General features: G+C 31.9%; 1 protein-coding gene across 1 annotated transcript in view; it reads right to left on the reverse strand.

The window, feature by feature from the left end:
* ken (zinc finger and BTB domain-containing ken and barbie protein) overlaps window positions 1-13138 on the reverse strand; it is a 135578-nt gene that overhangs the window by 70361 nt on the left and 52079 nt on the right. The window lies entirely within an intron of this gene.

Genomic DNA, 13138 nt, shown 5'->3' on the forward strand with positions numbered 1-13138 from the left:
TTATATATCGTTTAATCAGCGCTACGATTTTTCAGTGTTTTGTATTTCTAAAATAACTCCGCGTGTGTCGTCAGAGGTTCTTTTCCGGTTATTCTCGACCAGTTTTTCCCATTGGTCCATCCACGGCAAGCAAACTGGAAATCTTCCATAACTCTCATATCATATGATTCAGTAACGTCATTCAAAGTAGTTTGTTTTCATTAAAATGTTTTTTATTATTTTTTTCGTACATGTTCAGGAAACATTGCTGTACAATTTAATGCTCCAATGTTTACTGCGCCCAAGAAAACATTTATTGTATCCGATTTCCCGTAGGGCTGAACATCCTCATTGCAGTCATAATATGCACTATTTAATACGAATGTGAAAGGAGGAAGGTTCAGTTATTCTAAAAAGTGTAAAATAATTTTGAGACGCAATTAATATGAGTAATTTGCTAAATTACCTGCTTGAAACTACACATTGTAAATATACGTAAACAAATGGAAAATGATGTTGGGAGATATTTGCTCATACACAAATAATAATGTAGGATCTGGCCTTGTAGCAAGATGACTGGTTACTTTACTTACTAATTTAGAAGCATTTCTTTACACAGCAAAATATAGGCGCCGATATTTAAAAAAAAGTACACATTATACTCGTATACAATTACCATGTGCACGTATAATCACATGTACCAGCAGAAGACGTTCAGTGGACGTTTCCTTTGAAAACAAGTAGTTTTGAAACAAAAAATAATTCGGATTACCAAAGAAGGAAAGGAAATTAAAATATTATTTATTTAAAAAAAAATCACTATAGTATCCGTTGTTACAAAGTACCATTACGAAATTTAGAAAAAGTTGTAATAAATATATCAGATAACCGCTTAAACTCCCTTAGAATGCTTTCTTCTTAAATGAATATGTACCTATACTAAATAATTGCATTTAAAAAAGCTTGGGTAATGTTTTCACTTAACCCTTAACCACTGACGTACGAATGTTGTAGTCCTCAAAATTGTTTTTCGTTCATAATTTTGTTCGTGTCCATTTTAGTTTGTTAGTTGCCAGTGATACAGGCCCAGACTGACAGAGCGGATACGTGCATCACATCTTAACAGGTTAGTTTGACCACCTGACGTATGTGATTCGTATGGTCAGAGTTAGTGTAACGTTTTCAGATTTAAAAGAAAATGTATTTTTTTGTTTTTATATAAGTGAACTTATTAAGGATTTTTAGGCTGTGCCCGTGTCAAACCATAATAAATAAAAAATAGTAAATTTAATTACATTAAAATATATTGATATGCGATGCCATAGAATAATAATCCAGAAAAGCAAGGTATAAGAAAAAAATAATAAAATTCCAATGAATACAATTTAAAAAAGGTAATATGCCAAATAAGATTGAGTACTAAATTAAATAATACAAAAATACATAATAAATCAACATAAAAATATCAAGATCTATAAAAAGCGAATTAAAGTAAAAGTATGGAAGAAAAACGGATTTGTCAATTTTTGCTAATTGCTAATCTGGAACATTAAAAAATTGACAACCTCGTCCCTATCGACGTGCAGCAAACGATTGCAAAATTTTTCTTAAATACACTGGCACTTGTGGGGTTTTTTTATGGCTGCCGGAAGTTGATTAAAAAATTTCGGAGCCAGGAAGGTAAAGTTTCTTTAAGCTTGTTTGAGTGAGTAGTGGGGCCAAGGTAATTAATCCCTCCCGCTGATCGCGTCTGTATATTTTTCTGTGTCCCGACTTTATCTAAAGATTTCCAGAAGTTTACAAGAGCCTCTCTAACAAATAGCTTTATAAAAATATTTGTAAAAGTATTGAAAAACTAAAGGATCTACATACTAAAGATCTACTACAAATGTGGTCGCGTATGGAAACTTTGTTCATTTGTAAGGATTTCCTATCTGAAGGACATGTTTTTTCATGAATAATTATATAACTTAAGTTTATATTAAGATAAAATACGTTCCATCAGTCTGTGTCTGTTAAAATTTCTAATTTTTCAAAAACAAACACATTTTCTACTGATCAAACAAATATTCTTGATTCTGATCGTATAAACAAACATTAATGACAAAATGAAAAATGTGTTATGTGGTTTTGACAAGCTGAGTGGTATTAATAAATTGACCATTGTGTCAGTGTCAGACACACTCACCTGAAATGTTTTTACAGTTGCGAAGTTTCACCAAAATATTTAATTTGTGAAAAAAATTCGGGGTCGTTGATAATGTATTATTATGAAGGCTCGTATGCTTAAAAAGTTTGTTTACCCATGTAATCAAATAAACCTGTCAAATGCGTATCAATAAATACGTACATTTTGTTGATAATTATTGACAAAGATATGTTTTTTTAAAAGCTAGTCACGTTCTATTTAAAAATAACCTTACAGAAAAAAACGTTTGTAATCTTAATATACTTCATCACTAAAATCTTAGTTTAATGGGTAGGTACACTACTCTTTCTTTGGCAAATTTATTGGTACTTTATGATACAAGCCATAGCCAGAATATTCTGAAGTTACATTTGAAAAAAAAACATAGACATACCGTTAAATAATTCATATTCCATAATTTAAAAAATATATAATACTAGTGGACTCAACAGACGTTGTCCTGCCCGAAAGTTGGCTTGCCTGCTATTAGCTGGTTGAACAAACATTTTTTCGTAATTAATTACACACGTTATTTATTTGGGACTTTTTTGAGTTATTCATATATTCGTAATAAGGGTTTGTTTTTCGTTTTATCTCCGCATGTAATTGGCTAAGAGGCCTCATCGTGCAAAAATCACTACTCTCGTGCCACAATCTATGGAGAAAATACGTGAATACGTGTTAATAAAGAAAAGTCAGACCACGTTTTACCCTGAGCCTTCTAAAATTATGACACTCAACTTGTGATCAACGTGAATTTAGTCATTCTTTAATCGCCAGCCGTGTTTTGATGTGATCTTGACATTTAATTCGAAACCAAAATAAATAATAAAAATGACAAAATACATGTTTTAACTTTACATATTTCATTACATTACATATTTTATTAGTACGAAATATTCCCAATCAGCGAAAGTGCTGGTATGAGGGGATATAATTTATTATGACACAATAGTTTTTTAAAAAGTAGATAAAATAAAATCACATATCACTAACACGGGCTGTAAAAACTGTTTTATTCGGGTGTTTTTTAAATGCGTATATATTTTGTATATTTTTTAGGTCATTAGAAAGTGAATTGTATAACTTTATTGCTGTAAATACAAAACTGTTTCTTTTTCTGTTAGTCTTAAGTTGTTCGTAAGTTAAATTATTTGACGTTCTTGTATTTCTTGTTTGCATATTGCAGTTAAAATTTGGTTTAACATTTCTCTTTAAATGAAAAAAAAATGCTTGATTGTGTCGTGAAAGCGTGCAAAAACTATTGGAATTAAAGGAAAAAGATAAATAGATAATAGATAATTTAGGGCTGTTATGACATAACAAATTACTTTCCAAACGAGAAACGAAAATGTCAAAAAATTCTACTTCATCATTTAAATGAATGAGGGAGATTTAAAAAAAATATATATTTTTTGAATTTTTTTCTCTAATAATTAATTAGGTTTACAGTACATGTGAATAACAAAAGAATAAAAAATAAGAAAAAAATCCCACATAGTCATAGCCTGGGTGTGGGTAAATTGGTTTAATCAGTTTGAGGTGACAGCACGAAATTATAAACAAAACTACACATATGTACATACTGATACATGCATGCACACACACACATCCATATACAACACACATACTTGCATACACATATACATAAATGTTTTAGTACAAAAAACCGAAAAGTAACAAATTTTGTTAGCAATTTAGCTAAAGAAATCAAGTACATCTCTTTCCATTATCCATTTTTTAGAATATTTTTTAAAAATGTGATTGGTTAAACTTTTCTTGTCTCTCACATTATTAGTAATTACACTGTACATATAGTCTGGGAGCGAAGAAGAGGCCATGTCTCTGTCCTAAGCTAGTTTTACAGAGTGCTTTGATTTTAAGGCTAAGCCTCTGACTAGTTCGATTTTAATTACTTAAAAAAAATAAAAAAATGTTATCAAATAACACAAAGTATTTTACAAGTGTAATACGTTGAATTACATTTTCAGGAGTTACAACAACTCAATTCGGGACATAAATAATATTAACATTTGGTAAATAACACATATTGAGAACAACAAAGAAACAAAGTAAGTTTAGCACCTTTATAACTAAATATAGGACAACAATATATACGCCTTAAACCTTTTCTCACACAAGCAGAATAAATATATATATATATATATACGCTTTCAAGAATTAAAAAAAAAGTAGTGAATCTACTAAGGGAGATAAGGTCATTAACATCACATGCCATGCAAATGATGCTGCCATAGTGATGATGAGAACATATCCATCTCAGTTAGTAAACATCTGGATGCCTAAGAAATGTCGTATAGTACAATGAACACATGATTATTGGAAACATAATTCGGATATACAAAACGTGTGTCAGATCGATCATAGAGTATACAACAGAGGCAAGGATAGATAGAGAGAAAATAAATAATACGAAAACTAAATAGAAAAACCAAATAACAGCTCAGAACGTCAGAGATGAAAGTACTAAAGGTAATCGCAGGCAAACCCAGAAGAGGCAGAATCTAGAGTTAGACGGAATTGCGATACCCAGTGCATAGTATATAGATTATGGAGAGATTACATCAATAATTCCATTAATGGACAGCTCCAAAATCCCCTATACCATTGCCCACAAAATCCCGGCAGTTTGCTGTCTCCCTGGTAAACCACCGAGGAAAGGGAAGAACAGCTGAAACTCAATGTCTCAGGAGTTAGCTTTTAGCTGATACCAAATTAATCGATCTTAACCGAGAAGAAGAAAATTATAAATAAGTTTTTTCGCTTGTGTATAAACTTCAAAGCCTGTACGTAATACATTCTTCTTAGATCTATTACTTCAGTTACATTAAATAATAAGTTGGAGGGGTGGGTAGTGGCTTTTATGCATGATTTTAAGTATAAACTTTTGAGCTATTTCAAATGATTTTATTTAGTGTTATCACATCTAATTATTCCGTATGATATAAATGTACAAAAGCATGGTATAATATTGTTATGATTCTTTAGTTAACAATACTAATTAGTCTTTTAAATACATATATCTCCGTTTATAACCTATCTTTCCGATTTATTCAGTCCATTTAAATTGACAGTTCATATTAATTCTTAGATATTAAAGTATGTATTACATAAATCTCAGTTAATTACCCACTTTTTTCAATTTGTTAAGTCCATTTTAGTCAACCGTCTATATAAGCCCCTAGATTTTTATATATGTATTACATAATTCTGACCTTTCTCTTGACGCTCAAATAGGTAGAATAATAAGTTTGTGCTTCTACCAGATGAGACAAATCGAATAGAATTTCTAAGTTCAGTCATTTCACTCCACTACTTCCGGAATTACACTGGCTAATAACTCTGTTGGCTTATGTATAAATCACTGCACAACTCTGTTCCGGAATATCTAAGGGAACTATGCATTCCAGATGAACTAGCTGACAGGCGTCTTACGCATAGATCAGCTGCGTCTACGGCGATAGAAAAAGTTATTACACCTCTACGCAAACACCACACTAAATTCAGTGAACACGCATTTGCGGTCGCACGCCCTACAGCATGGAATGCTCTCAGAAGCAGTAGAAGTGCGAGGCTGTGAGAGTGAAGTGATGTTTCGGAAAAAAACTTAAAACTCACTTGTTTTCTATCTCTAAATCATTTCAATAAATCCGTACCATGTGATAACAAAATAAATTGTTTTAATTCAATTACAAATTTAAAAGCTTCAATTAAATGTATTTATCTATAGAATCACTATGTTAAGCGCCCATAAGATATTATGTAACGAAAATAGCGCTCAGTAATTTTAATTGACAGTCTATATAAATTCCTAGATATTTAAATATAAATGGCATATATCTCAGTTTACTACCCATTTTTCGATTTAATCAGTCAATTTTAGTTGCCAGTCCATGTATATCTCTAGATATTTTAAGTCTTGTATTCTATGTAGACTCGTGTTACACAACAGCCATACCAGAGTTAAATATTTAAAAAACAAAAGCCTAAAATAAAAAAAACATCATGTACCTCACCATTCATCAAATATAAGATAGTGATTACCAATTTGTTTTACTTTTGGTGTCCATTTAGAAATTTGAAAAAAAAGGTCACAACTTGTGTAAACACCCAATAAGTATACATTTTAGAAATAAAATAAACATTAATATCTTTATTTATTCACGTACATAACATACGAACAGAAATAATTATATTCGCATTATCTAACACTGACCCCCGCCTTGAACGGTTACTTGTCGAAAATGTCACCAATAGCGGCTTATCTGTCAAATCTTTTTCACTCCTCCCTCATTATGTAAACACAATCTCTATCGAATTATGCAGCAATCGCAAAAAAATGGGCGGTACGTATTTTAGTATTCAAATAAAAATATTTCGATGCATGCACAATTGATCAAACATTTAAATGTAGAATGTTTATACGAAATACAGCCTAAATACTGCCAGCCAGGGATAAAGAACCCGCCAACAGAACAAGGATGCAAACAGCTGAAATATCCAGAACCAACCAAACCAACCATCGCGTCGTTTCCCCGTAAGATAGGGTAGAGATAGTTGAACGCCATATCACTGTCTTTAATAAGTTGTTGAGATGATTTAATGATGTCGGATGTGAAACTGAGTGGAAATCAAAACAAAGCGTTTTGTATATTTAAGAGTTGTAATTCTAATGCCAAGCCCGCGCGGTCAATATAGACACTGCACATGTTACCATATGTGCACCGCGCCAACACTTCGCCGCAAAACGCTCACCACTGTGGCCAAGCACTCAGAGATGCTAAAAACGTCTCTATGTTTAGAAAATATTGCATTTAATAGAATTAATGCATTGTCTTAATATGAGTCATTCTCAACAAATTATAGGTTACCGACAATACTGACATGAAAAATAGATATTACGAATAAAAGAGATATAAAATACAATATTTATATTATCATATTACAACAGAGATGAAGAACATTTTAGAGTAGGAAATATAGATGTCAAGGCATCTACAGGACTTATGACCTGTCATTAGCTCGTAACATTCACCGTTCTGCCTATATTTTAACATCTGAATTCCTTCATTTCTTTCATCTGTTGATGTTTGTGAAGTATGTCAGTGAAATAATTCAATCATATGAATCTAACATGCATAAATAATAGTTTCGGGCTCTTTAACTTCAGTACATCTTTTGCATTTTATTTATGACGCTTTTCTTTTTCGTCGCCATAAAATTATGGTATTCTTTCGTCTCGTATTCTAAACGGGTATTCCGAACGGTATAGCGCGAAGAGAACGTTTTTTCAGCGTGCATTTTGTACGTAAAACGCGCTAAGCGTACTACGAGTATAACCGCACCTGTAGCTCAACCACAAATAACTATCGATGTGCTAATAAGCGACGTGATAACAATTTCTCACCATGGTTGTTTATCGTATTCGCGATCACAATACAAAACCCGTGAACACCTAATATTAAATGTCAAAATATTTCGGTTTCGCGACGTATAATCCTGCTGCGCCATCACACATTTAAATTTCACCGGTGTAAATATGGAAAATACACCGACATTGGTATTTTGGTTTATTTATTTATTGTTTATCAAGCTATTTATTGCATTCAGCCGGCGGTTGGCAAGCCAAATGTCAAGAAAAGCAGTCGCCATAGTAATTGTAATTTAATTTTCACTTTTTTGTATTAGATACTCCTAACTATTATGCAAATGCAATATATTGTATGATTTTTTATAGAAAAAGCCGATTTTTAACCAGTGAACTGTATTTATTTACAAGGAAAACAAAAAACAAACCGACACGAGCGTTGACTTAGAGATTGCTCACACGTTGACTTATGACTGCGAAAACTTAAGCATGTTCATCATTAATTATTATGAAAATAAAACTTTGTTATCAGTGTTACACAATTTTATTCTTTTACAAGAACACAACTATAGTTTCGGGAGAGCACTCCTCCCATCGACGGGTGATATAAAACTAATATAATAAACACAGAATATTGTTCACAATGTCATCGAATCTAAACAAAAAGTAAAATTGTGTAACACTGATAACAAAGTTTTATTTTCATAATAATTTAAAATGAAGTGTTACAAAGTGAATGCCGATTCAATTAAAAAGATTATGTTCATTATTGTTCATTGTGATCGCTCAAGTGCTTGGCATGTTTTTAAGCACGACGATAGTTATTTGTGATTAAGCTACAGGTTTATGAATCACATTAAATTTTTGTGATCTTACTAGGAACCAAACCCAAAACTCCAGTTTGTGATATATCTTAGCTAACAGTTCCTGTTATTATAGTTACTAACCACTGGGCAGTTATTTTTGTCAAATAATATTGAAATATTCAATGGAATTTTAGCGAATAATTTAAAATTAATTTTATTAAATAAAAATCCTGAATGATACGGAGCCAATTTAACATATAAAAAGCCACAAAAAACCTAAAATTAATTATTTTTGTAATAACTGATATGATTAGGGAAGAAAAAATGGCCTCGAAAAAATAAGAACATGAATTTAAAAAAAAAATGAGCAACTGGGCTGCTATTCCAAACGCTCTCGCGGCCGGAGAAAAAACTTTTATATCGCGTGTTTACACACAAAATACGCGAGATAAAAGTGTTTTCTACGGGCGCGAGTGCGTTCGGAATAGCAGCGCTGGGCTGGTACGAGTATTCCGAACGCATTTTCAGCGCGCTATAACGCGTATTTATTACGTAAAAATGCGCTATACCGCTCTATAATTCTGAATTTAGTCGCGGAGATGGAGATAAAAAATAAATTTGGGGATTTTTATTTTTGGCATGCGACTACACTTTGCTTCATATACGGCCACACTGATGAATAAACGTCAAATAAATACGAACACGTAAAACCCAATAAACTGATTTTCATTTAGGACATTATTGCGACCTTAAGCATTACACAAAACACTTCATTATGTTAAGTTGACCAAACTGTATGAGTTTTTTTTCGTTTTTAAACAGTTCAATGTCGAACTATGAAATGTCAATCATAAAACTCTTTATTATTATTCATTTGACTTTTAATTATAAGTGTGGCCATACATGAAGCACAGTGAAGTAGCATGCAAAAATTAAAAATCTGCAAATTTACCACTCTACCCCCGCGAGAAGGTTTAGAATAGCGCCCCTGGTGTTGAATTCTCGGCTAGTAAATATATAATCTTCTCAAAAGTCATATTTGAATAGAAACCCAAAGAATTAGTAATATTTCATGTATTTGATGAAAAAGACATTTAGTATTTTAACTGATTGAGTTTTAATCATTTTTTCTTAATTGTTTTCGAAAAATGTTTTGAGATGCAAAATTTAATTTAGTATTCGAAATAAAATATTCAAGATATTATTAAGTTTACGATTTTGCGTCTAATAAAACAAAGTCCATAAACGAGGTCAAGGTCATCCCCAGAAATCTAAAAATCGGCAGTCCGGTAAGAAAAAACGATGAAATTTCCAAATTGATGGGGTTTTTATTAGATTTATCAATAATATTTTTAAACAGTACTTTTCTCACTCTGTTTCATTGAAATTTTACGTACGGCATATCTTTTGACTTATTTTTAAATGTACCTGCACTCGTGATAATATTTAGTTTTATATCAATTATCCTTGCACTGTATACATTTACCAGTCTGAAGATGCCCATTAGTGACTTAAAGCGCTAATAGGTCAAATAAATAAGTGGAAGTGTACCAAGTAATTTTAATTGGTAACTTACATGTTAATACTCGTATCATATAAGATATTATATCAGTAAAAAATCACTTGTCATTACGAAAGCTTATTCTTTCTTCTTCTTGGTTAAGATCGATTAATTTGGTATTAGCAAAAAGCTAACTCCTGAGACTTTGAGTTTTAGCTGTTCTTCCCTCTCCTCGGTGGTCTTCCGGGCAGACGGCGAACGGCCGGGATTTCGTGGGCAATGGTATAGGGGATTTTAGAGCTGTCTGCACCCTGATTCATACTTTACTTATTTATATTAGGCCATTCAATATTCATTGAAACAAATCAATGATTTATGATTTTTACTATTTCGAATATACTGCGTTATCTTTTAAAATTATAATTTTTCCATAAGCATGTCAAGTATTAAAATCACAAAGTTATTATATAGAATAATGTATAGAACATCTGTGTCATACGAGTGTTTGTAGATATATTGTTATTATATTATTTCATAATTTTGAAATAGAATACTGTTACGTTAAATGTATTTATGTTTATTTATTTATATTCGGCCTAAGCCAATTACAACAGTTACATGAAGAAACATAAATGCAAGAAACTGAACAAAAAGAACATAAAACTATTTAGCAAAGACAAACAAGGGCAAAACAATAATAGTATACAATATATTTAAAAAACGAAAGACCAAAAACTTTGAGCTAAATCATGCCAATCCAACTTCATCCCACACTGTTTAGTCGCGAAGAGATCTACGAAAAACCGGAAGATCTATCCCAAAAAATTCCAAGTCGTGTGATGAATTGACTAATCTACACATTTTGGACATTGGGGCATAAAAACCAAAGTTGCTCTTAGAAGATTTTATAAATAGCAGATTTTGAAAGCTATAAAAGACATTTTGCCGTATACACACTAATAAATAAATAATTATTGACACATGTTATTGGACCGCTAATTAAATTTTTTGCTAATGATATTTTCATTTTGAACTACTTTTGAAAACCTAAATAAATAAAATTAAACATTTCCACATCCGCTCCTAAGTTGAGCATGTGGACATCACCAGTTGCTCCCAGGAGACCCTATCGCCAGCCAGCATTTTCACCTATTTCCACATCAATCCAGCGCCCCTTAGTTCCGCCGAATAAAGTCGAAAGATCGTCATCGACGGCCTTCCAGGACGGCGTGAGCCCGCAGGTTTAAAGAAGACGCAACTTGGGTTTAGGTTCTCCTGAGGCATGTGCAGCACGTGTTCAAGCCAGGTCCACCGCCGCATCCTCAAGACGCTCGTTATAGGAGGCTGCTGCGTCCGTTCTCGGACTTCGATGTTAGTTATAAAATCGAACCACCTTATACCTAATATTCTTCCCAAGCACTCACTCTAAAAACTCAGAAGTTTGGTGTTTTGAGGTTTAGCAAGGTGCCAAGATTTGCACCTATAAAGGAGTTCTGGCACTATACAAGAGTTGAATAATTGACATTTCGTTTTGACCGAGTATAGACTAGAGTTCCATACAACACGCATCATGTTAAAAATTGCTCCAGAAATTCCTCGGCGGATTGCGAGCTTTTTGTGCATGCTTCCATCTTCAGTTATGTGATCTCCCAAGTATTGAAAACTTGCAACTTTCTCAATCATTTATCCATTATTTCAGTGAGGCTGATCAGAGTCAAGACAGGATTCGTTGCACATAAAATGAGTCTTTTTATAGAAATATTAAGACCCAGACGAGTTAAGTTTTCCTGCAGTTTGTCAACAATTTCCTGAAAATCACTAACAGGCTTTTCAAAGTTTAATAACAATCATATGAATATATTATGAGGTTCAATTGCTACTACATATTAGCTTTTCAGGTTTTACCACATTGTACACAAGCATAATGATTATTTTTTCACATAAATAAGAATTATCGTAACTTAAGTTAATGTAAATTTATTGATTTAAATGCATGTGTAGATTGCATATCACATTAATATTGTAAAATTGGCATGACGTGTAATATTATGCACAATATCATATTAAATACTATTTATCAGGTAATGTTACTTGACATTGACCCTGTACATATATTATACGTACAATAATGAGAAAGTTTAGTTTTTTTTATTTATTTATTAATAAACTATTAAACTAAGACAATGAAAAAAAAGAATGGTATTATCATCGCTATGATTTTTTAAAGTATTGTATTTTTGAAATATCTTTACGTGTGACGTTTCAAGATCTCTTCCCCTTCTGCTCGATGAGTTCTGCTGATTTGTCAGCTCACTTCCCGTAAATCTATTAACACTCTCTTATCATTTTAAGAATTAGTGACGTCATGTAAAATAGTTCGTTTATATTATACATGTATACTTTTTTATGATTTTTTTCATACATTTTCAAGAAACTTCACCTTACATTTGCGCCCTTGAGGTGATTTTCACAAAAATGGCGCTATATAAATTATCCAAACATTATTATTATCATTATTAATACCCTAATTTTTGCCGTGCGCAAATATAATTGTTTTATATCCAATTTCCCGTATGGCTAAATTTCATAATTTTGCTGAGTAATTTAATTCAACGCACCAAAATCTCATTTAGAGATTTTTAACTCTGCGTGAACATAGTATTTGCATTTGAAATTTCTTGCACGTAATAAGAATTTGCATTTGTTAAGTTAAAATTTTATTTAAATAAATTTAGTTTAAATTTTTCACTATGTATATATGGGTTTGTCTTTTTGTCATCAATAAAACAAATATGTTCGATAAATCCACCATAAGAGGATTTATCGGCGCAACGATAAAATGCAAATCGCAAATTATAAAATAGCAGCATTAAAAAATATTGTCCAGCGATTTTACCTAGAACGACATCGGAATAATTTACCCTTCTCTACAATAGACTCTAGATCTCAATCTTTTACAGTATTTTGAGAGCGACAATATCTTTGCAGACCTACACTGGATATAAACATTTTATGGTTTACCCTTTATTTTGAATGTATTACAATTGTATAGTAATACTTTTAAAATTCCTCTCAAACATAACTATAATACACGCTTCACGTATAACTTTCACTAATACACGCTTCACGATGGTTTGGTAGTACCAAAAGTATGAAATAGGTATGGTAATAGAACTCTCAAATATTTAGTACCTAGCATTTTTAATTCATTGCCGAAAGAACTTAAATTTAACTTACAATGTAACAAGAGCAAAATAAGAGAGTGGCTACTCGAT

Source organism: Micrasema longulum, unplaced genomic scaffold (genome assembly GCF_059751315.1).
Source record: "Micrasema longulum isolate JH-2025_06_02 unplaced genomic scaffold, ASM5975131v1 h1tg000015l, whole genome shotgun sequence".
Lineage (NCBI taxonomy): Eukaryota > Metazoa > Arthropoda > Insecta > Trichoptera > Brachycentridae > Micrasema > Micrasema longulum.